Genomic DNA, 24,884 nt, shown 5'->3' with positions numbered 1-24,884 from the left:
ACTTAGGTGAGGCATCCCGCATTCTAGGGATACAGATCTATAGAGATAAATCTAAGAGATTGCTTGGCCTAAGTCAGAGAGTACATACATTGACAAGGTACTCCTTCGGTTTGCCATGCAGAACTCCAAGAAAGGATTTCTGCCGATGTCACATGGCGTGAGTCTTTCGAAGACTCAAGGTTCCTCTTCTAGAGAGGAGAGAGACCGCATGGATAAGATCTCTTATGCCTCAGCCATAGGATCTATCATGTACGCCATGCTATGTACTCGTCCTGACGTCTCGTATGCTTTGAGCATGACGAGCAGATACCAGTCAGATCTAGGTGAAAGTCACTGGATAGCGGTCAAGGATATTCTTAAGTACTTAAGAAGGACTAAAGAATATTTCTTGATATATGGAGATAATGATGAGCTAGCTATAAAGGGTTACAGTGATGCCAGCTTCTAGACCGACCAGGATGATTATCGATCGTAGTCGGGGTTCGTATTTTGCATAAATAAAATTATAAAATTAATTTTTAAGTTTAAAATTAAAACTTAATTAATTTTTAAGTTTAAAATTAAAATTTTGAAATTAATTTTTAAGTTTAAAATTAAAACTTTGAAATTAAGTTTAGAATTAAAATTTTGAAATTAATTTTTAAGTTTAAGATTAAAATTTTGAATTCAAAATTTAAAATAATTCGAGATTCAATTAATTCAAAATTTAATTTAAAATTTAAATTAATTTGAAATTTAATTAATTCGAGATTTAAATTATTTCAAATTTTAATTTAAAATTTTAATTTAAAAATTAATTTAAACCTTATTCATCTCACCCGATCTAAATTATCAATCAGGGAATCCTATAATTTTGTGAGATGAAGTTGATTTGATTATAGAGTTTGGTTTAATTTGTGTTAGATTCAGGTTTAGCTTTGGTCTCAACAAATAGGCATTCTTCGGATAAACCTCTGGGCTCTGGTGAGTCATCTGGACATCATTAGAGTAACCATGCCGTCAAAGTTTTCCGAATAGTCCTATCCACGGAGCTTAGTACTAAACCTTGGTCTAACTAGTTAGGATCCATTTAAGGGTAGCTTCAGTCAGTTCCACTTGGCCAAATGCACCAGATCGAAGCCATATCTTTCTAGACATGCGATGCCCAAGCTTCCCTAACGTACTATCATCCAAAAACTTCACCAGTACCATGATTCAAGTTAAACCTGGTCCCTTTTTAACTAATCCTAATCACCCTGCCGGGTTAGTTTGTTTGGGTTACCCTGTCGGGTATGTTAGTTTTGGAGATGCCAGCTATTCTGGAGCCTCCCCTGAATTATTGGCCTTCAATTTAACCTTTTTGATTTAGGTTTATGTCTATTTCTTTTATAGTTATAATTAACTTGGTGATAATTTATATGTTGTTGAGTTTTAAAATGTTCAGATTTTGAATTTTTTGATTTAAGTTTGTATTTTGATTTTTGATTTTCTTTATCAGATTTTATATAATATATTTTATCTTTAGGTATGTAAAGTTGATTAAGTCCTACTTGCGTGGTTAAGCACGCTTTCGGGACCCAAGCTTTACGTGTTGGTTTGAATTGGGTTATTAATGATTTAAAGGTTTTATTTGAGTTTGACTTATATCCGAGTCCGATTTTATTATAACACGCCTTTTGATTATTCAGGATTAAGTCTAGATTTTTTGATCTTGTAGTGAATTTTTCTAACATCTCTTTTAAATTGTTAATATCATTTTTTAATGATAAATTCTCCTCCTCAAGTGTTAGATCTTGAGTTAGATTTGAATTTTTGATTTGTTCCTTGAGGTCTTGATTTTCCTCAAGGAGTGATTTGTTTTCATTTTCTCTTTTAACTAATTTATTATTTAAGCAGGAAATAATTCTAAAAATTTTTTTGTTTAAATCGAAATATACCTCTTCCGAGCCTTTGGAAACGAGTACGAACTCGTGGCTCGATTCGGGTTTGGACCCGTCTTCCGATTCGTCTTCCGATTCAGCTTCGCGGGCCATCAGCGCGAGGTGGCTCTGGTGCTTCTGATCTTCTACCTCCGATTCGTCCGAGGAGGAGTCGTCCCACGTCGCTTTGAGAGCCTTCCTTTTGGTCGGCTTCGGTTTGTCATTCTTTAGTCTCGGGCACTCGTTCTTGTAGTGCCCCTTCTTGTTACATCCGAAGCAGGTCACGTTCTTTTGTTCCGTGGGAGAACTGATCTTTTGAAGATCCTTCTGGCTGAAGCTCCTTTTTCTCCTGGTGAACATTTTTCTTACCAAGTTCACCAGGTATTCTTCGTCTTCGGAATCTGGTCAGAATCTTCTTCAGATTCAGGCTTGCTCTTCTTTTCTTTGGAGGATCCTGCAAATAAAGCAACACCTTTCTCGGCTCTAGCATTAGTTTGTTCATGCAGTTCTAACTCACAAAAAAGCTCGTCTAACTTTAATTTAGATAAATTTTTGGAAATTTTGTAGGCATCTACGATCGATGCCCACAAACTATTACGTGGAAAAGCATTTAGTGCGTACCTTATTAAGTCTCTGTTTCCATCTGGTGGCCTATCGCGTGGAGTCCGTTGAGGATGTCCTTGATCCTCGCGTGGAGCTGACTTACCGTTTATCCTTCCTGTATTTTTATATTAAAAATTCTATTTAAAAGTAAGTCTCTTTTTGTTACCTTCGCGTCGCTCGTTCCTTCGTGCAGCTCGATCAATTTGTCCCAAAGCTCCTTCACGTTCTGATGTGGTACAACCCGGTTCAGTTCTTCTCGTGTTAGACCGTAGTGTAGCGTGTTAATTGCTTTGTTCTCAGTCGATGCCTTTTTCCTCATGTCCGGAGTCCACTGTTCCGGTCTAGTGGATTTCCGGAGTTGTCGACTGGAGGTCTGTAGGCTTTTATGACGCTGAACCACTGGTCGTAGTCTATCTTCAGGTAAACCTCCATTCTTTTCTTCCAGTACGAAAAGTCGTCCCCGTTGAATAGGGGAGGACGTACTGTGTTGAAGCCTTCTAATTGAGACATGTTAATCTGCACACACGAAATTAAGAAAAAAAAATATCCCAAGACTTCGTCTTGGATTAGCAGTGCGGGAAGAGTTTAACCAAAATGAACTAAGTTGGTGTTGCACCAATTTAGTCTTAATTGCAACGAAAGAAAATATCCAAAATAAGTAATGATACTAGTTTGGACTTATGCGAAAAAACTGAAATTAAAAGGAAATTTTCACCCCCTGTCTGATTGGTGGTTGCACCAAATCAGAGCGGTACCCGCTCTGATACCACTTGTTGGATCGTGAAACGTCGATAGAGGGGGGGGGGTGAATATCGATTCGAAAAATAACGAGTATAAACGCAGCGGAATAAGAAAATTGAACACAGTGGATTTACTTCGTTCGAAGCCTGTAACGACTCCTACTCGAAGGCTCGTACTCCGTGAGTACTTTCGTTGGGCAATTCACTAGCAATTTGAAATATAGATTACAAGTTAAGTGCAATATTGCTAATAAGGAAAAATTACCGACAATAAAAAGACTTAAAACAGAAAGGAAAAGCTTGTCGGAGATCGCAGCGCAGCAGGAGCACAAGGAAGCAGATTCTTCGTTCTGAGAGTTGTGTCCTTGAAGCTTGCTCACCCCCTCCTTTTATATCCCTTTGGAGGGGTCTCCAGAGCTTATCAGATCCCAAAAATTCGGATCAGATGAGGAGAGTTCGAATCTGGCTGATCCGAGTCGTCTCCAACTACTTGTTTGACACAGTCATCTTCCGAATGTCATAACTTTTGACTCCGAACTTGGAATCAAGCTCTGTCAGTTGCTACGCGTGCAGAATTTGAAGCTCTACATTTGTATTTACAAAATAGAGTTAGAAAAATATATGTATAGACATTTTATATAGATTTATGAGTTAGGTCCTGTCTTCCCGAGACCAGAACCTAGTCAGGGTCTCAATTTAGGGATCCAAAATGGACCTAAACTGGACCGACGCCTACTGTCCCTTAACTGGGATGCATCCTCACAGTCACTCTCCTCCAGTGACTTACCTTTACTTACCTGCCAGACGTTCGGTCAGACCTTCGACCCGTCTGGACTTTGTGCCAACTATCCGGTCAGTCCGTCGACCCGCTTGGACTTCGTGCCAGCTATCTGGTCAGTCCGTCGACCTAGCTGGACTTCTCGCCAAGCGTCCGGTCAGCCCGTCGACCCGCTTGGACTTCGTGCCAGACATCCGGTCAGCCCGTCGACCTGTTTGGACTTAGCCTGCATACTCGATCAAATCATTAGATAACGACAAACCTAACTTAACCTATTTGTCATTCATCAAAACCTGGGTTAAATCGTTAGTGCTAACCGCACCAACACCATAAGCCTCTGCCTTCAAACTTTGGCGGTTCAATCAAGCCGGTCATCTTTTGCCTCCTTGGCGGTTAGTCCAATAGAGAGCGTCCTTGCTCTGATACCACTTGTTGGAGGATCTTGCGGCCGGCTAGAAGGGGGGTTGAATGGACGGCGCCCCCAATTACTCGCTTCCTACGTATTCGTTAGTGCGCAAGCGGAAATACAAATACTAATTACGAATACAAAATCTAATGACAAAGAAAAGAACAAGCAAACCAATGCACGTCGATGTAACGTGGTTCGCAGATGATGCTCCTACTCCACGGCTTTCCGTAAGGTGGATGATCCTAATCCTTCGGTGGATTAGCCCCCGACAAACTCCGGCTACTCAAGCAACTCCTTGTGGGTGGAGAAACCTCACCACAACACCAACCAAGAACACTTGGACACAAGAGACCTTGAGCACTTTGGTGACTACTAATTAGGCTTTAACCAAGTCTAATTTTGTCACCTTGGCTGGTCATCCCAAGCTCCTTCTTATAGAACTTGGAAGAAATCAGCAAGCTAATTTGCCCATTACCAGTCGACTTATACTTGCACCAGTCGACTGGTACCAGCCCAACGGCATGCCAACGACTATCTACCAGTCGACTGGTCCCAGGACCAGTCGACTGGTCCCAGGACCAGTCGACTGATCCCAGCCATTTCGAGCACATAGAGCTTCTGTGCTCACCACCAGTCGACTGATCCCAGTACCAGTCGACTGGTACAACCCTATACCTAGGGTTCCCATACCGAGTACATTTCTCTCAACACTCAGACCCTCAAGACTCACTTGACTCTTCTTTGCAGCCTTGACCTCTTGCCTTCAAGCCTACTTCCTTTGGCTCTCGTCCCTCGGATGCATCCAAGCCTGCGGCTCGTCCACAATGCCATCCTTCGCGTATGCCTCGAAGTCACTTTCCCTCTGTCCTTGTCCTTGCTGCCTTGTCCACGGTCCCTCGGATACTCCATCCTTCACCAGACCCGAAGCCATCAAGCTGAATCACATGTGTATCCTGCAAACCTACACACTCACATACACATATCAAATAACGAGGGTAATTTTAACTTAACCCTTTGCCCAAACACCAAAACATATGGTCCCGCGGACCATTGGGATTGCTCCAACAAAGGGTTCATTGAAAAAGGCAAAGAGCATCTAGTGTGCAAGCTCAATCGGTCCATTTATGGACTGAAGCAAGCTTCAAGATCTTGAAACATCCGGTTTAATGAAATAATCCAGTCATATGGATTTATTCAGTGTTCGGATAAGTCTTGTGTATATAAGAATTGTAACGGAAGCGTGGTGGTATTTCTTGTACTATACGTAGATAATATTTTGTTAATTGACAACAATGTCAAGGTATTATCAGACGTAAGGGTATGGTTGTCCAAACAATTTGATATGGAGGACTTAGGAGAATGTGCACACATTCTTGGGATCAAAGTTATAAGGGATCGCAAGAAAAGAATGTTGTACCTATCTCAAGCTTTATATATAGATACAAATCCTTGCTCGTTTTAGCATGCAGAACTCCAAGAAAGGTTTCTTACCTTTTAGGCATGGAGTAGGCTTATCTAAAGAGATGTCTCCGAAGACACAAAGGAGATGGAGGATATGAAGGCAGTTCCTTATGCTCTGGCTGTAGGAAGCCTTATGTATGCAATGCTGTGTACGAGACCTGATATCTGTTTTGCCGTGGGCATGGTTAGCAGATATCAGAGTAACTCTGGACAAGGACATTGGACTGCTGTAAATCATATATTGAAGTACCTGAGAAGGACTAGAGATTATATGCTAGTTTACCAAGCAGACGATTTGCTCCCTGTAGGTTACACGGATTCGGATTTCCAATCATATAGGGACAACAGTAAGTCTACATCAGGCTATGTGTTTACTTTAGGAGGTGGAGCCATTGCATGGAGGAGTGTTAAGCAGAAATGCGTTTCAGACTCAACCATGGAAGCTGAGTATGTGGCAGCCTCTGAGGCAGCCAAAGAAGCTGTATGGCTCAGGAACTTTCTAATGGACTTAGATGTGATTCCTAGTTTGCCCCAAATCATCACAATTTATTGTGATAATAGCGGTGCAGTTGTAAATTCGAAGGAACTACGAGCCCATAAGGCAAGTAAACATATAGAGCGGAAGTACCACCTGATACGAGACATCGTCAAGTGAGGAGAAGTTGTCGTCGCCAAGATTGCATCAACAAATAACCTGGCAGATCCTTTCACTAAGGCCCTTCTGGCGAAAGCTTTTGATCGGCATGTGGAAGGGATGGGAATCAGATGTATGACAATAGATATGGCAGCTTAGTCTTTTAGTTTAAGTGGGAGATTATTGGAGTGTATACTAAATGCCTAGCTTTTGCAAATATTTATTTTTGAAATAAAAAATTCACATTGGTCAAATGTCTATATTTATTTGTTAAATATAGTTGTTCAATTAATTTATAAAGTAGATAACATGGTGTATGATGTCATACACAGAAGATCATGTTATCATCTCTTTGTAAATTATAAACAGTTGCTCACAACTAAGATGAAAAGGAACAAACCATTGGTATAGTCATAGTGTAATTAGATATTACACTGTGACACGTGTTGCATTTTCTTGTGGTACTTCATCTTGTACTGTTGGTACTAAAGTAGACGTGTCCTCTGTTATTTCTTCTAGAACTATTTCGCTCATGGGCTTATGGTTCATTACATAATCTTCTTCTAAAAATCGAGCATTGATGCTAACAATGATCTTCTGATTTTTAGGATTATAAAACAAACCACCTTTCATTCCCTTAGGATATCCCACAAACAGATAAACTTCTGTACGTGATTCCAACTTGTCAGTATCTCCCTTCAGCACATGTGCTGGACTACCCCATATTTGAATATGATTCAGACTAGGCTTACGCTCATTCCATAATTCCATGGGAGTAGAAGGAACTGTTTTAGAAGGTACCATATTCAGAATGTACACTGTTGTTTCTAAAGCATATCCCCAAAATGAATTAGGTAATTCTGAATAACTCATCATAGATCTAACAATTTCCATAAGAGTCCTATTCCTTCATTCTGCTACACCATTCTGTTGGGGTGTACCAGGTGCAGATAATTGGGATTGAATCCCGACTTCTGATAAGTAATTCCTAAACTCTCCAAAGAGGTATTCGCCACCACGGTCAGACCATAGTGTCTTGATACTTTTACCAAGACATTTCTCCACATCAGTCCTATATTCTTTGAACTTATCAAAGCATTCAGACTTGAGGCGCATCAAGTAAATGTATCTATATCTTGAATAATCGTCTATAAAGGAGACGAAATATTCATAACCACCTCTTGCCTGGATAGACATAGGACCACACAGATCAGAATGAACCAATTCTAACGCATCTTTGGCTCTATACCCCTTGGCCTTAAAAGGTCTCTTGGTCATTTTACCTTCCAAGCAAGATTCACAAGTTGGAAAATTTTTCAACTCTAATGAACCCAAGAGTCCATCGGCTATGAGCCTTTGAATCCTACTTAAGTTAATATGACCAAGCCTTAGATGCCGAAGATACATTTAGTTTATTTCCGAAGGTTCTTTTCTCTTATTAGAGTTAGAAGATGTGTTATTAATTTCCATATTTTGCATTGTGGGAGAAATTGGATTTAAAGTATATAAATTGCTAACCAATGCACCAGAATAGATAATCACCTTATTTCTCTTTATAACCACATTGTTACTAAAGGAAACAGAATATTCATCCAAATACAGTTTAGAAACTGAAATTAAATTCTTTCTAAAACTGGGTACATAAAGACAATTTCTTAAAATCATATTTCTATTCCTATCAAAAGATAAGTAGACGTCTCTCACTGCAATAGCTGCCACCTTAGTAGCATTGCCCATGTAGACGGTTATCTCTCCTTCAAATAGTCGTCGGGTTTCCTGGAACCCCTGCAAAGAATTGCCGACATGATCAGTGGCTCCCGTATCTACACACCAGGTACAGGTAGATAACACCGCTAAACATGTTTCAACTACTAGAGCATGAGATATACCTTTATTATTCTGATTCCTATGAGGACAGTCTGCTTTCCAATATCCTGACTGCTAGATGAAGCACTTGCCCTTCAGCTTCTTCATTCCATCTTTTTGTCCTATACCTTGAGGTTTATTCACTCTCTTTGCTGAAAAGACCTGTTTCTTATTCTTCTTGCCTTTCGACTTAGAAGTAGAACCATTTTCAGCATAGTGAATCTGTAACACCCATAGGATCCCTAAGTTGTTTTATGAGAATTATTTCATGATTTAATAAGCCTTATGTGAATATGACCAAAAATAAAAGAAAAAAAAATAGAACCAAAAAGAGACATGACCAAGGTTTGAATCTTGGACCTCTTAGTAAGTAGTTCTATGTCACAACCAGTAGCCCCAGCAGGGGTATGCTGTTAGAAAGGAAAGGGACAAGATAGTTAAAGGTAAGGAAAGTGAAGGCTCTCTTCACTAATAAGGAGAAGTTCAAGTTTTCTTCTTCTTCTTCCCATGAAAAGAGAGTTTGCTTTCTCCCTTCATTTAGGATGAGTAAAAGAAAAGGGGAGGAAAAGTTCATTTTTCCTTCTTCCTCTCATTTGGAATAAAAGGAGAAAGAGAATAGAAAATTCATTTTTCTCTTCTTCCTCTTCCTTCCTCTCCCCACCGAACCTAAGCTCTCTCCCTCCTTGTTGCCGAATTCAAGCCAAGAGTCATTTCTAAAGAAAAATATCACAAGGCAAGGTCATCTTCTTAGAGAATCAAGCGAGAGGATGTAAGTATCCCCCTCACCTGCAGTACAAGTAGCCTTCTACGTTTTAATGTTTTGAAAACTTAGGATGGAACTTTGTTTCTTGAGTTTCGGCTATAAAAAGAATAAAGAGGTTAAGAAAGTTAAGATGTAAACCATGCTTGTACACGATCTTTTATGGTTTGTAAATCACTACATGATGTTAGGTTAAGGTTTTAATGTTTGATGTTGCTTAAATCTTGGAACCTTGCTCCTTGAAGTTTCAACCATGAAAAGATAAGGATGGTTAGAGAAAGTTTAAATGAAAACTATGCTTGTTTATGATCCCTTTAGGATTTGTAACTCACTACATGATGTTAGGTTAAGGTTTTAATGTTTGATGTTGCTTAAATCTGGGAACCTTGCTCCTTGAAGTTTCGGCCATGAAAAGATAAGGATGGTTAGAGAAAGTTTAAATGAAAACTATGCTTGTTTATGATCCCTTTATGATTTGTAACTCACCACATGATGTTAGGTTAAGGTTTTAATGTTTGATGTTGCTTAAATCTTGGAACCTTGCTCCTTGAAGTTTCGGCCATGAAAAGATGAGGATGGTTAGAGAAAGTTTAAATGAAAACTATGCTTGTTTATGATCCCTTTATGATTTGTAACTCACTACATGATGATAGATTAAAGTTTTCATGCTTCATGTTGCTTAAAGATATGGAACCATGCTCATAAGGTTTCGGCCAAGAAGGAATAAAGGAATTAGAGGAAGTCTTAGAATCTAATTATGCTTGTTTATGAATACTCATCATATGTCACCCACTATATGATGTTAGTTGAAGATTTTCATGCTTCATGTTGAAGAAAAAAAATGAGAACCATGCTACTAGGGTTCGGCCAAGAAGAAAAAAAAAAGAAAGAAAGGATTAGGTTAAAAGCTAACTAGGGTCTCTAAAGCTCTTACATGCTATGTCAAGTATTATAAGAACTCAAGTATTTAATTTCCATGTTTTATGTTACTTGAAAACCCAAGAAGCATGCTCACAAGTTTCGGCCAAGACAAGGGAATTAGGTTAGGAAGCTACCTAGGGTTCCTAAGGGACTCACTTGTTATACTAAATGTTATGAGAACTTAGGTATTTGATTTCCATGTTTTATGTTGCATAAAACCTAGGATTCATACTCTTGATGGTTCGGCCAAGTTAGGTTTTAGGGTTTGTAGGAAGTTCAAAACCCTAACCATGCCTGATAATTCTACATGATATGGTATGAACTTTTATGCTATGAAATGCTTTATGTTATCTACTCACATGCCATCATGTTATGATTCCATAGGTTATGCTTTATGTTATGTATGCTATGCTATGATATGACAAGAACATGCTATGCTTCATGATATGCTAAGAACATGCTATGTTTCATGATATGCTAAGAACATGCTATGTTTCATGATATACTAAGAACATGCTATGTTTCATGATATACTAAGAACATGCTATGTTTCATGATATGCTAAGAACATGCTATGTTTCATGATATACTAAGAACATGCTATGTTTCATGATATGCTAAGAACATGTTATGTTACATGATATGACAAGGACATGATATGTTTATGAAAGGCTTATGTAAGATGAAAAGCCTAGAGATGCTTCCCTTAAGTTGGGATCAAGAGCACTCTTCATGATAAGACAAGAACATGATAAGCCAAGATATGACAAGAACATGATATGTATGATATGATAAGAAACATGATATGCTATTTTACTTTTGTATGGCTTGTACCAAGGGTGAGCTCCATAAGCGCCCCTAGGTCGATGGTCTATGAAATGTGCCTAGTAAAAGGGATGGACTCCTAAGTTGCCCCTAGGTCGATGGTGTATGAAACGGGCCTAGTTCCTAGTAGGTTCAAGATTAGCTACCTTGGATCTACTTAGGATGCGCGCATTCATGTATATATGTAGTACAAGTCGGGCCCTCATGTTGAGATTATGTTTAATTATGTATATGATATATATTTTAAAAAGGACATCTTGCATATAAATTCATTTCATGATACATGTTTTCAAAAGAACATCTTGCATCTACAAGTTCATGATATATGGTTTCCTTTATGCTTATTTAAGATGCTCTTGAAAATATGTCTATGATATGTATATGAACATATTACCATTTTTATGATTATGCCCTCACATGATATGATATGATTTCATGATATGCTCTCACATGATATGATATGATTTTATGTTTATGTTCTCATATGCTATGTTATGATTTTATGTTTATGTTCTCACATGCTATTTTATGATGTTATGTTTATGCTCTCACATGATAGAATATGATTTCATGTTTATGTGCTCATATGATATGATATGATTTTATGTTTATGCTCTCACATGCTATGATGAGATTATATGTTTACGCATGAGTTGTGATTTTTGTGAGTAGGAAAGAGACTTACTAAGCCTATGTGCTTATAGTTTTATGTTTCCTTATACTACAGAAAAAGGAAAAGAGTGGCTAAGATAAGATGAGCAGCAGGAAGGGCAAGAATGAGTGTGGAAGTGGCATGGTGGAATAGATCCCTTTGTGTTTCAGAACTTATATTATGCCTTGACCTTTTATGTGAACCATGTTTAACTATATGCTTGATAACTACTTGAACTAGCATGGATAGATTATGCTCTTATGTTTTATTGTTTCATGTTGGTATGCTCAGGATATCATGAATCATGTTTTAAGTAGTGATGATAAATCAAGTTACATGTTATGTTTGAAGAATTACTATGTTAAGCATGTTTACTATGTTATATGATGATATGGTTCACATGTCATGTTCAGTCCATATGCATATGATTAAATTAAATTTTAGACAACCCACTTCCGCTGCCATGAGTTCAAATGCATATACATGTATGTATGTCTTCAGTAGTAAGTGACCCGTCCCTTCTCTAGTAGCAGTGGAGGGGCGGGCATTACAGAATCTGAGAACTGTGACAAAATATACCTTCTGCTGCCTGTAGTTCTGTCAGAAGTTCCGCCAACGTATACTCTCTTTTGTTCATGTTATAGTTCAGGCGGAACTGCTCAAAACTTCTGGGTAGCGTTTGGAGAATTATATCGACCTGGGTTTCCCCATCGATTTCTCCTCCAAGGACTTATATTTCGTTCAGATAAGCCATCATTTTGAGGATATAATCTCTTACGGGTGCCCCTCAGACATGGTGGCTATCATTAGCTTTCTCATTGCCTCTTGCCTAGCAGACCGACTCTGGTGCCCAAAGAGTTCTTTGAGATTATTCATTATATCATAAGTCGTTGGTAAATCTTGATGCTGATGTTGCAATACATTTGACATTGAAGCCAGAATGTAACACTACGTCATCTCATCTGCTTTTACCCATTTCTTATGATACTCAATCTCCTCTGGGGTAGAGTCACCATTAGGTGTATCTGGGCATACCTCTGACAGTACAAACTTATAACTTTCAGCAGTTAAGACAATATCCAGGTTTCTTTTCCAATCTATATAGTTGAGACCAGTAAGTCTATTCTCTTTCAGAATAATGGTCAGTGAGTTGAAAGTCATCTTAAGAATCACAATATAAATTTTAGTCAAGACTTTAAATTTAGAATAATATTGATTCCTCAAACAATACTATTTAAATTTACCAACACCTCAAAACACCATGAATATTGCATGTCATGTTAGTGTGGACGTATACAAATTCAACATTTGTAAGAGGGTGTAACCCATTAATTTTATTATCTTGTCATCCTAACTTTATGACAAATAAAATTAATAGTTGGTTTTCCTTTGGTCACACAAAACAATAGCAGTGACTCCGTTGGGGATGATACAATTGAATGTGTCTAAGTGTATACCATTACTTGATACTTAATCCATTAAATAGGATTGTGCCCCTTCAGTTGGAGAAGATCACATGCTCCTAAATAATTTCCTATAACCATCCATAAAGGAAGTTTGATCTAGTGATCCGCAACAAACCCATCCGTTGTGGAGGGAGGCACTTAGAGCCAATACGCAAACTTATTGCATCACTTACAAACCAATAATGGAGACCGTGGATTTTATTAAAATCCCTCTCCCACTTAGTTATTTAAAAATAAGGATTTTAACCTATGCTAGCATACATCACATGCACATAAACATCACAGTAAATTAAAACAATAAATTTAGAAATTAATTTTCCAACTGTTATGGCTTTTTCCATCACTGTCTTTAGTATGCTCCAACCTTAGCTGCTGCTTTTTTTATCACCGCCATCGGGTTGAGTTGTCGCATCTATCTTGCTTCTTAATCCGCTGCGTCTCTGGTCCTCCAAAAGCATCACGCCTCGCTAAGATACGATCCACGACAAATATAGAATTTTACATATATCGATCCTATATTCCATAAAGGAATGTACATGTATTCTAGATCGAATAAAAATAAAATTCTAAAAATAATACAGCTCCTGCTGTATTTGATACATATAATCATGCACACAAAATAATACCCTTGACATGTCCAAGGGTCCAATCACACACAATATCTATATGTCATAATAGTTGGAGCCTACAACCACAAAGTTAGCACATCCTACTATTATCCTGCCTAAATTATGTATGACATGTGCATAATTAATTTGAAAACCAAAACACATAGAGGAAAACCCTAACTCTGATATCAATTGTTGTTTAGTCCTAAGAAGATTGTACCGGTTCCATTGTACAAAAATTTTGTACAATTGTCGAACCTTTCCTAAACAACCTATTGTGTTCTTTATAAGTTAAATTATGAATCGCAAACAGAATTTAACATTATTGATTCCAAATTTAATTTATTTATTTTTAATGATTTAGACTTGGATCGCAAGCGGAACTTAACACTATTGATCCAAACCCACCTACGTTATAAATTCAATTAAATATTAATTTCTAAAATTAGCTTCCAGGACTGTATGGCGAGGCACATGGCCATCTTGGGTATGGGAGCATCCACCACCGCCTAGACAAAGCCTTTTAAGGAAAGATAATATTTAATTTCCTTATATAACTCTAGGTTTAACCAAAAAGAACAATCGAATCACAAATTCGAAAAACAAAGAAAAACACAAACACGAATTACTAATTCTAAAAACTAGATCTAATGCCTCTTGTGTTTGGAATTCATACAAAGAAAAATAACTAGCATGATACGGAAACAATTACTAATTATACCTTTTCTTTACAAGCTAATGACCTCGAGATTTTCTGCCGTATTCCTCGCCTCGCCTTGGACGTTGTGTGGGCGACGATCCTCCAAGATGAACACCACCCAAAGCCTTCTTCTCCTTCTACTAAATTTCGGCCACCACCACCACAAAAGAAAAGAGAGCAAAGGGAAAGAGAGAAGAGAGAGGGCCGGCCACACCAAGAGAGTCTCCACCAAGAGAATAAGAGTTGTGTCTCATGAGGCCTCCTCACCCATTCTTTTATATTACTTGCCCAAGGCAAATAAGGGAAGAATTTTTTACAAAAATTAAAATCTTCCTCTAGTTTTTCCTTTTCCCTTTTATTTTTCCTTTTCTTTCCTCTTGATTGAATCAATCACCAATCATGGATTGATTGAGGATTTAATTTGATTGGCTGACCCCTTGCTTGGGCACCAAACAAGGTGGTCAGCCACCTCATCAAGGATAAGGAAATATATTTTTATAAAATTTTACAAGAACAAATCATCTTATAAAATTTTACAAGCTCTCTTTCCTAAAGTGGATGTTAAAAAGGAACGTTTTAAAAATTAAAACCATGTTTTAAAATTTAAAACTTCTCTTCAAAAATTTCCTTTTTTAACATGAATAGAAAATTTTAATTTTTAAAACTTCTCTTCCTTTTTTTTTTCTAAAACCATGAGGATGGGTAAAAAAGGGAAGTTTTAAAAACTTTAAAACTCTCTATTAAACCATGTGGCCTAATTCAAATAAAGAAAGTTTTTTAAAATTAAAATCTCTCTTTTAAAACTTATAGTTTTCTACAAAGAGAAGATTTTAAAAATTCAAAACACCCCTCCTATTTGAATTTATTATGGTCGACCCCTACTTGCTTGGTCACCAAGCAATAGGGCCGACCCCATAAAGAAGATGGTGGTCGGCCATTGCTTGGTCATCAAGCAATGGGCCGGCCTCCTTTCTTGGACACCAAGAAGGGCTTTTAATGAGTGGTTTATAAGGCACTAATGAGATTATGACAGGGACCTAGAGGAGAAACTGGTTTTGGCCTTCCGATGAGCTTGAGTATCCAGTGTTCGCCCCGAACACACAACTCAAGTTCATCAACAATAACTCATTCCACTAAAGAGTTATTGTTGCACTACCACACCAATCTCAAATTACATTTATGAGCTCCTTCTTACCATATGTGTGTTAGTCTCCCTGTGTTTAAGATAATGAATGCCCACTAATTAAGTAAGTTACTGACAACTCACTTAATTAATATCTAGCTCCAAGAGTAGTACCACTCAACTTCATTGTCATGTCGGACTAAGTCCACCTGCAGGGTTTAACATGGCAATCCTTATGAGCTCCTCTTGGGGGCATTCTCAACCTAGATAACTAGGAAACAATTTTCTTCTATAATCAACAACACACACTATAAGTAATATCATTTCCCAACTTATCGGGCCTATTGATTTATCGAGCTAAATTTCGCCTTTTGATAAGTTAAAGAAATAAATACTAAATATATGTGCTTGTTATTATATTAGGATTAGGAGCACACACTTCCATAATAACTAAGGTCTAGTTCTTTTATTAAGTCAGTATAAAAAGAATTTATCTAAAATGGTCCTACTCAATACACTTAGAGTGTACTTGTCACGCCCCAGAGGAGTCTCTGTCCGAAGAAATTTCGGCAGCATCTCCCCTGTACGGCGGACAATATGAAACTTTCTACATATCACATATACATCAGCCACAAGCGGCTGGAATGATAACAAAAAAAAAAAAATAAAGACAAACACCACGCAGTTAATAAAGATATCCAGCCTCTGGCTGTCACAACCACGCAGTTAATGACAGTAATCAATAACAATAGGACTCTGACTCAAAATCCACCCTACTCCACTACACTCGTAAAGCTCAAATTCAACGAACTCACCTCTTCTGCCGTCCAGGCAGGCACGTAGTAGAATGAAATCCAATATCATATCAAAAATCCAACAAAAGGTATCACTCCATACAATATCAATAGGAAAAAAAATCCAAAGACAATACTAAATCAAAGTCTGATAAAGAAAAAGGCCAAAATAAAACAAATAATGATCTAGTAGAGAACTAGCTCCACGTGCAGATGGGGGGCCAACGACTGGAACTGCTCCGGACAGCCTCAACAATGGAGGCGGGGTGAGTCCAACACTCAGCAGGTACAACTGATATACATAATAAAACAAATAACAGATAACACTAATCATGCGTACAGTCTCCTGAATACGAGAAGGAATAAATGCAACTGAAATGAAATCAGGAGATAACTGTACTAACCGGAATCAAGGTACAAAGGTAACAGGTCGTCAGACCGGAGAAAATCATAATCCTGTATGCATGTCAATCAAATGCATCCATACAAATGCAGCATATAAGTGCAACAATCACAAACAATAAAATGCAATAAATGCATATGGTGACCGTGCACTCTGACATCACTGCTCCTGACAGTGATTGAGTGGACGGAATGCTGTCGGAGTACTCCTGTCCTCTGTCCCCAAATCATAAATGGGGGAGCTCAATGCTCTCATCTCCCGGTACACAATGACGGGGAGGATATCTCTGCCGGCTACCACGCTGAGTCATCTGACCAACGGAGCCAAACAAAGTCCACCATCTGCCGGCTACTACGCTGCTACACTAAATGCCAGCGGAGCCAAACAGAGCGGAACTGACTGCCGGCTACCACGCTGAGTCCTCAGACCAACGGAGCCAAACAGCAGAACCGCCACACACCTGTCTGATATACCACTAACCCATGGGTGGTGGTGGTGTATGCAGTACATGTAACTGGCGATGGGCTCAACCATAGCAGAGCCAACAATCGCACAGCATGCAAACATGATGCATGACACTAAACATGGCAATCTCATGAATAGCATAGCAAGATCCATACATAAATACAAGGTGTACCACAAGTCAATGTATCAAATGGAAGGTACACAAACAGATAGGGTATCATATAAAACCCTAGGTCCAGAACATGATGTATCACATGGTTGGGTCACTACCGAAAGCATGTATGGTCAGATAAATAATAACATGCAGTGCATAATAAATAAACAAACAACATGTAACAGATCATGTAGTGACCAACCGAATAAAATGGAAAACACAATTCTTGCTATATGTTAAACACTTTATTATGCATATCAAAAGACATAAGTCAAAGTACCCGCCTCCAATAAGAAATGGTCCAGTCTGACTCCGAGATGCTCGTCTCGAATCAAAGTCCTGTGTTAAATCGCATAGTTTAGCTAATTTAATTATAAACAAATAGCTAAACAAATTCCTAACCCACTGACCAGTTATGGTTAGTTTCATTAACCCCAATTACACCATTACATAACTTCCGAACCTAAATTATTAATTATTACTAACTCAACTAGCAATAATCTACCACAAATATCAAAACCATAATCCTTACCTCTAACTCTCCTTCAGTCGTCTGTGATGGCAACTGATCCGATTCACAACGGAAAGACCGGAATCCAGCAACTTCAGACCGTTCGCTGCCAATTGGAAAACAAATTCCAAATCCAACTTAGTAGAAAACCTTATAGTAGTATACCTAAATCCATATCACTGTTGACCTTAACAAAAATCCTTACCTAACTCATAGTTGTGCTTGTTGATCCACCACAAAGAAGGATTGATCAATAACAGAGAAGAACATCCAAGCTCTGCACTGCTCGGAAGGATAGAGGTGCCGGAAAGGATTTACAGCGGTGCTGCTCGGTCAACAGTCGGGGTGGTCGAAGTGGCTCGGGAGCAAGTGTCGGCTAGGGCACAGGGAAGGACTCGGCAGTGGCTCTCGTCGTCGGCGGCAGAAGCTAGGGCACAGAAGAACCCAAACAGTGGTACTCGAGTGCCGGCGATCGGGGGTGGCCGGCGCTACTCAAGTGGCTGGCGTCGGCTAGAGGAAAAAGGTAGCAGGAACTCAGCCGGCGGCAGATTAGGGCAAGGAGATAGTCCGGTTCGATTGTGCTCGTGCGGCGTCGCCGGAGGGAGAAGAAGAAGTGGAAGGGAGGATGAAGTAGGAGGAGAGGAGGAAAACCGCCGGCCCGGCGGTTAGGGCTCGGACGAGATCGGCGGCGTCGGGGAGAAAAGAGGGCGCGCGGGCACGACTCGGCAAAGAAGAAAAACGGCGACAAATGTAAATAAAAAGGAATAAGAAAATAAAAGGAAAAAGATTATATAAATATAATCTTCTCCTCGCTTAAATAGGGTAGCCTAAATAGATTTTTTTTCCGGGCCCCGTTTTCATCCCCGTTAACTCGTTCGTACGAGCTTCGAAAAATTCCTGAAAAATTTCCAAAAATTCCAGAAAAATCCCTTATTAATATTCGCCTATTTTCCGGTATTTTACATTCTCCCTCACTAATAAAAATTTGGTCCCCAAATTTCGTTATCTACCATCAGCAAGTACTAACAACAGATTTAAAGTATAAATGCTGAACGGTAAACAAATCACATACTTCAAGTGAAAAGATGGGGATATCGAGCTCGGATCGTATCCTCAAGCTCCCAAGTAGCCTCCTCGTCTGAATGATGCTGCCATCCGACTTTAACCAGCCGGATAGTCTTGTTCCGCAACTGATGCTCTTTCCGGTCCAGAATCCGTACCGGAATCTCCTCATATGTAATATCAGGCTGAACTGGAACTGGAATATGTAACGCCCGCCCTTCTTACCTAAGGGCGGCGCTACTTTCTTATACTACTTACGTACATGTTTTACTATAACAGCGGAAGAATAAAAACTTTAAAGAATTTAATTTATTAAGCATAATATCACATATTCTGATTTGTTCAAATGTGCATATATTGAACTTATAACTAAAAATATTAATTTGTCCGGATCGTTCTTTGCCGAGCCACCACCACACACATCACTATCTGCTCCTCCTGTTGCTCCTCTAGCTCATCCAGCTTCTTTATCTGCGGTACAAGGAAAGTAAGCCGTGAGCACTCATGGCTCAGTAAGTTCCTTTCCTACTCACTAAAACCGAAAATCATCGTATATTAATATCATGCGTAGTATCATAAGCATACGACATACAAGGGTATCATATTCATATCATGACATTATATCTAATCATCAGATAATTCAAGCACATATGTAGGCAATGCATCATGAATTTGAAAGCTTATACTTATAAGTACTTGAAATTCATATCATCATTAGAGGGGATCCCGGTTTGTACCACATACATAATGCGTAGGTCCAAGGTAGCAAGTCTTGAGCCCTACCATTCATACATACTAGGCCCGAGTCTTACTCCATCGACCTAGGGCACTCAAAGGCCCATTACTGATGAGGCCCGAGTCTTACTCCATCGACCCCGGGGCGTTTACGGAGCCCACCCTTGGTACAAACCATAAAAATAACTTATCATGCATAACTATCATATCATGTCCTTAACAATCTTTCATGCATTTATTCTTTTTCATCATTTCTTTTCATTATGTATAGCATTTTCTATGCTATCACATATCATAACATAACTTCATTTCTTTTCATTATGTATAGCATTTCCTTATGCTATCACATATCATGGCATATTACATAACATTATGTATAGCATTTCCTATGCTATCACATATCATGGCATATAACATAATTTCATTTTCTCCTCATTATGTTTAGCATTTTCCTATGCTATCACATATCATGGCATATAACATAATTTCATTTTCTCCTCATTATGTTTAGCATTTCCTATGCTATCACATATCATGGCATATTACATAACATTATGTATAGCATTTCATAGAAGGAACCTTGCACTAGTTCGGTTAGACAATAATCTTACTCACCTCTTTAAAATATTTTTGGTTGAAATCCTAAGGTTAGATACTCCTCTGATCATACATCATATCAATATAAAATCATGGAAAGGAATCCTTCTACATAGCATAGAAAATCTTATCATGAAATGAGGTCTTGTTTAAATCATCCTAGATTTGAAAACCTTTTCTTTAGCCGAATTTTCTTAAATTCTTTCCTAGGTTTTCTAATCCTTATAAATCCGAAAATCACATAAAAGCCTTGTACCACAGGTGAGGGGAAACTTACCTTCTTCGCTTAAGTTTCCTAGGTTTTAATCATCTAAATCCTTCCCATCGTAACATTCAACGTAGACTATCTACACATTCTTTTCATTACATTCGTACTCTCATTGCCCTTACTTTATCTAGGCTTTCTAAGGGTGTTACAGAATATCTGCCAGCACATGCGTCGGGTCGGGCACGTATCTCCGCAGCATAGATACGTGGAATACATCGTGGACGCCTGCCAGGGACGGTGGTAATGCCAGTCGGTAAGCTACTGCTCCGATCCTCTCCAAGATCTCGAAAGGACCAATATACCGCGGAGCTAGCTTACCTCTGATGCCAAATCTCTTCACCCCTTTCGTGGGTGAAACTTGCAGAAATACATGGTCACCAACATAGAACTCTAGTGGTCTGCGTCTCCGATCAGCGTAACTCTTCTGACGATCCTGCGCCTCTGACATCCTCCGTCTGATAGTACGGACCAACTCTGCATCCTGCTGAACTCTCTGAGGTCCCAACAACTGAGCCTCTCCAACCTCATCCCAGAGAACAGGTGTCCGACAAGGTCTACCATACAACGCCTCAAACGGTGCCATCTGAATAGCCGAATGAAAGCTGTTGTTGTAAGAAAACTCTACTAACGGCAGATGGTCCTCCCAACTGCCTCTGAAATCCATAACACATAATCTCAGCAAGTCCTCAAGAGTCTGAATAGTCCGCTCTGACTGTCCATCTGTCTGTGGATGGAAAGCTGTACTAAGTCGGAGCTGTGTGCCCAAGGCCTGCTGCAGACTCTGCCAGAAACGAGACGTAAACCGTGGATCTCTATCTGAAATGATACTCAACGGAACACCATGTAGTCTGATGATCTCCCGACAATACAGATCTTCCAATCGATCCAGGGGGTCAGTCCTCCGAATCGCTAAAAAGTGCGCGGATTTGGTTAATCGATCAACGATTACCCAAATCGCGTCATGGCCTCGTCGTGTCCTCGGCAACCCTACCACAAAGTCCATGGTAATGTGATCCCACTTCCACTCAGGAATAGGAATCCGCTGAAGTAATCCTGCAGGTCTCTGATGCTCAGCCTTCACCTGCTGACAGACAAGACATCTAGCTACGAAATCCGCGATGTCTTTCTTCATACCGTTCCACCAGTAGGAACGCCTCAAGTCTCGATACATACGGGTCCCGCCTGGATGGATCGCAAATCGAGAGCGGTGTGCCTCCTGAAGTAGCTCCTGTAAGACCGGATGAGACTGAGGTACGCATAATCTGCCTCGGAAGTATATAACACCCTCCTCGTCTCGTGTAAACTCGGTCTGCTGCCCGGAAGTTATCTGACTGCCAATGAACTGACAATGCTGATCACCAGCCTGAGCCTCTCGGATCTTCGTCCTGATCGACGACTGAGCAACCATGGTAACCAGAATACCCTGCTCTGTAGATCCCTGCTCCTCAAGGTCTAACTCGGAAAAACTCTGAATCAAGTCTGTAACTGAAGTCCGGTGGCAAGCCAAAGTCCCTCTGGACTTCCTGCTGAGTGCATCGGCAACCACATTAGCTTTCCCTGGGTGGTAGCTAATGGTACAATCGTAGTCCTTCAGGAACTCCATCCATCTCCTCTGTCGGAGATTAAGCTCCTTCTGAGTGAAAATATATTTGAGACTCTTATGATCAGTGAGAATCTCAAATGTGATACCGTATAAATGATGTCGCCATAGCTTCAGAGCAAAAATGATGGCAGCTAACTCTAGGTCATGAACTGGATAGTTCTTCTCATGCTCCTTCAACTGACGAGAAGCATAAGAGACTACTCTGCCGTGCTGCATCAGAACAGCGCCCAAACCCTGAAGAGATGCGTCGGTGTAAAGTACAAACCCATCCTCTCCAGAAGGTAAAACCAAAACTGAAGCCGACACTAATCTCCGCTTCAGCTCCTGAAAGCTGGTCTAGCAATCCTCGGTCCACGTAAACCTCACGGCTTTCCTGGTAAGGCGTGTCAGCGGCATAGCAATACGCGAGAAACCCTCGACAAAACGTCGGTAATATCCGGCCACTCCTGAACTGACTTCGGCTGCTCCCAACTGGTGACAACCTCGATCTTCTGAGAATCCACTGAAATACCTCTACTAGAAACCACGTGTCCCAGAAAACCGACTGAGGATAACCAGAATGCACACTTGCTGAACTTCGCGTACAGCCGATGTCGTCTAAGAATCTCCAAAACTGTGCGAAGATGCTGTGCATGCTCCTCCTCGGAATGCGAGTAGACCAATATGTCATCAATGAAAACGATAACAAACTGATCCAAATACTCCAGAAATATGCGGTTTATCAAGTCCATAAACACCGCTGGAGCATTGGTAAGCCCAAATGGCATTACCAAAAACTCATAATGACCATATCGAGTACAGAAAGCTGTCTTCTGAATATCTGAGTCTCTGACTCTCAGCTGATGATATCCGGATCGCAGATCAATCTTAGAATACACTGATGTACCTCTGAGCTGATCAAACAAATCCTCGATCCGTGGTAAGGGATATTTATTTCTAACGGTCACTGCATTCAGCTGTCTGTAGTCAATACATAACCTCATGATGCCGTCCTTTTTCTTAACAAATAACACAGGAGAACCCCATGGAGAAACACTAGGGCGAATGAATCCCCTATCCAAAAGCTCCTGGAGTTGAACCTTCAGCTCGTTCAACTCCTTTGGTGCCATACGATAAGGAGCTTTCTGTTGGTTGCTACTCGAAAAACCTATAGGTTCCACTGTACAAAAATTTTGTACAAAGGTCTGAACCTTTTCCTAGCTACCATGTGTTCTTTTAAATTAAATTTTGGATCGCCTGCGGAACTTAACACGTTTGATCCAAAACTTAATCTATTTGTTCTTTTAGGTTTTGACTTGGATCTCCTGCGGAACTTAACACGTTCGACCCAAGTCTCCTTAAGTTATTAATTCCATTAAATATTAATTTCCATAAAAGGTTCCCAGTACTGACGTGGCGAGGCACATGACCTTCTTGGATATGGGAGCAACCACCACCGACTAGACAAAACCTTTAATAGAAAGCTAATATTTAATTTCCTAAAATAACTTTAGGTTAACCAAAGAGAACAATCAAATCACAAGGAAAAGAAAGAAACAAAAGAACACAACTTCGAAAAAACATATTCAAAATTCTAGAACGTAAGCCTCTTGTATTTGGTATTATTTCCATAAATAACTAGCATGATGCGGAAATAAAATTTACTAGTTATACCTTGTAGAAAAACCTCTTGATCTTCTACCGTATTCCTCTTCTAACCTCGGACGTTGTGTGGGCAACGATCTTCCGAGACGAGAAACCACCAATCACCTTCTTCTCCTTCTAGCTAGGTTCGGCCAACAAAGAGGAAGCTTCACCAAGGAAGAAAAACAAAATACTAACCAAGCTCCAAGAGATGCTAGCTTTCTCTCCTTCTTCTTCTTCTTCTCCAAGTAGTATCCGGCCACCACAAGAACTCCAAGAAAGATGAAGTATTCGGCCACCACAAGAGGAAGAGAGGGAGAGGGTAATGGCCGGCCACAACACCAAGGAAAAAGGGAGAGAAAACAATAGAGGTTGTTTTTTGTGAAGGCACCCTCACCCCTTCTTTTATATTCCTTGGCCTAGGCAAATTAGGAAATTTAATTACAATAAAATTTCCTTAATTTCCTTGACATGATTTAATTGAGAAAAATTAAATAAAATTTCCCAATTTAATCTCTAATGGCCGGCCACTTCTAGAGGAAATAAATTAGACAAGTTTTAATCAACAAATTAAAACTTCCTAATTTGTTTCCGGAAATTTTAAAATAAAATTTCTCTTTAAAAATCTCTTCATGGTTGATAAAGGAAATTTCTATAATTTTAATTTTATCAACATGTGGATAATTTTTAAAGAGAAAATAAAATAACTCATCAATCTACAAATAAGGAAAGAGATCTAATCTCTTTCTTTAATCTTTTGTAGATCTTTTACAAGAGAGATATTTTAATTTTAATTCTCTTTAAAAAATTATTTCTTCCACATAATAAAAACTAAAATTAAAATCCCTTTTTAATTTAATTCGGCCGGCCCCACTAGCTTGGGTTCAAGCTAGGGCCGGCCACCCAATAATATACCTAGGCCGGCCCTAGCTTGGTTCCCAAGCTAGCTTGGCCGGCCCCTTATTAGTGGGTATAGAAGGTGGGTATAAAACTTCTACAAATAAGAGGCTACGATAGGGACCGAGAGGAGGAATTGGTTTTGGTCTCCCGATAAAATTAAGCATCCCGTGTTCGCCCCGAAACTTAAATTTATCAATGATAATTCATTCCACTAGAGAATTATCATTGAACTACCGCACCAATCCCAAATTACATTTTTGGGCTCCTTCTTATTATGAGTGTGTTAGTCTCCCTGTGTTTAAGATATCAAATGTCCACTAATTAA

The 24,884-nt window shown here is 39.4% G+C and overlaps 1 long non-coding RNA gene across 1 annotated transcript; it reads right to left on the bottom strand.

Annotated features, from left to right (window-relative positions):
• Positions 1–17,579: 17,579 nt before the first annotated feature.
• LOC121987385 lies at positions 17,580–18,376 on the bottom strand. Its single transcript, XR_006113545.1, has 3 exons — positions 17,977–18,376; positions 17,793–17,877; positions 17,580–17,599 (listed from the first exon to the last, which is right to left on the bottom strand). It is a non-coding gene; the product is annotated as an uncharacterized LOC121987385 (long non-coding RNA).
• Between the last annotated feature and the right edge of the window lie 6,508 nt (positions 18,377–24,884).

The sequence above is a fragment of the Zingiber officinale genome, chromosome 5B, assembly GCF_018446385.1.
Source record: "Zingiber officinale cultivar Zhangliang chromosome 5B, Zo_v1.1, whole genome shotgun sequence".
NCBI lineage: Eukaryota > Viridiplantae > Streptophyta > Magnoliopsida > Zingiberales > Zingiberaceae > Zingiber > Zingiber officinale.
This window is presented reverse-complemented; position numbering and strand designations above follow the sequence as displayed.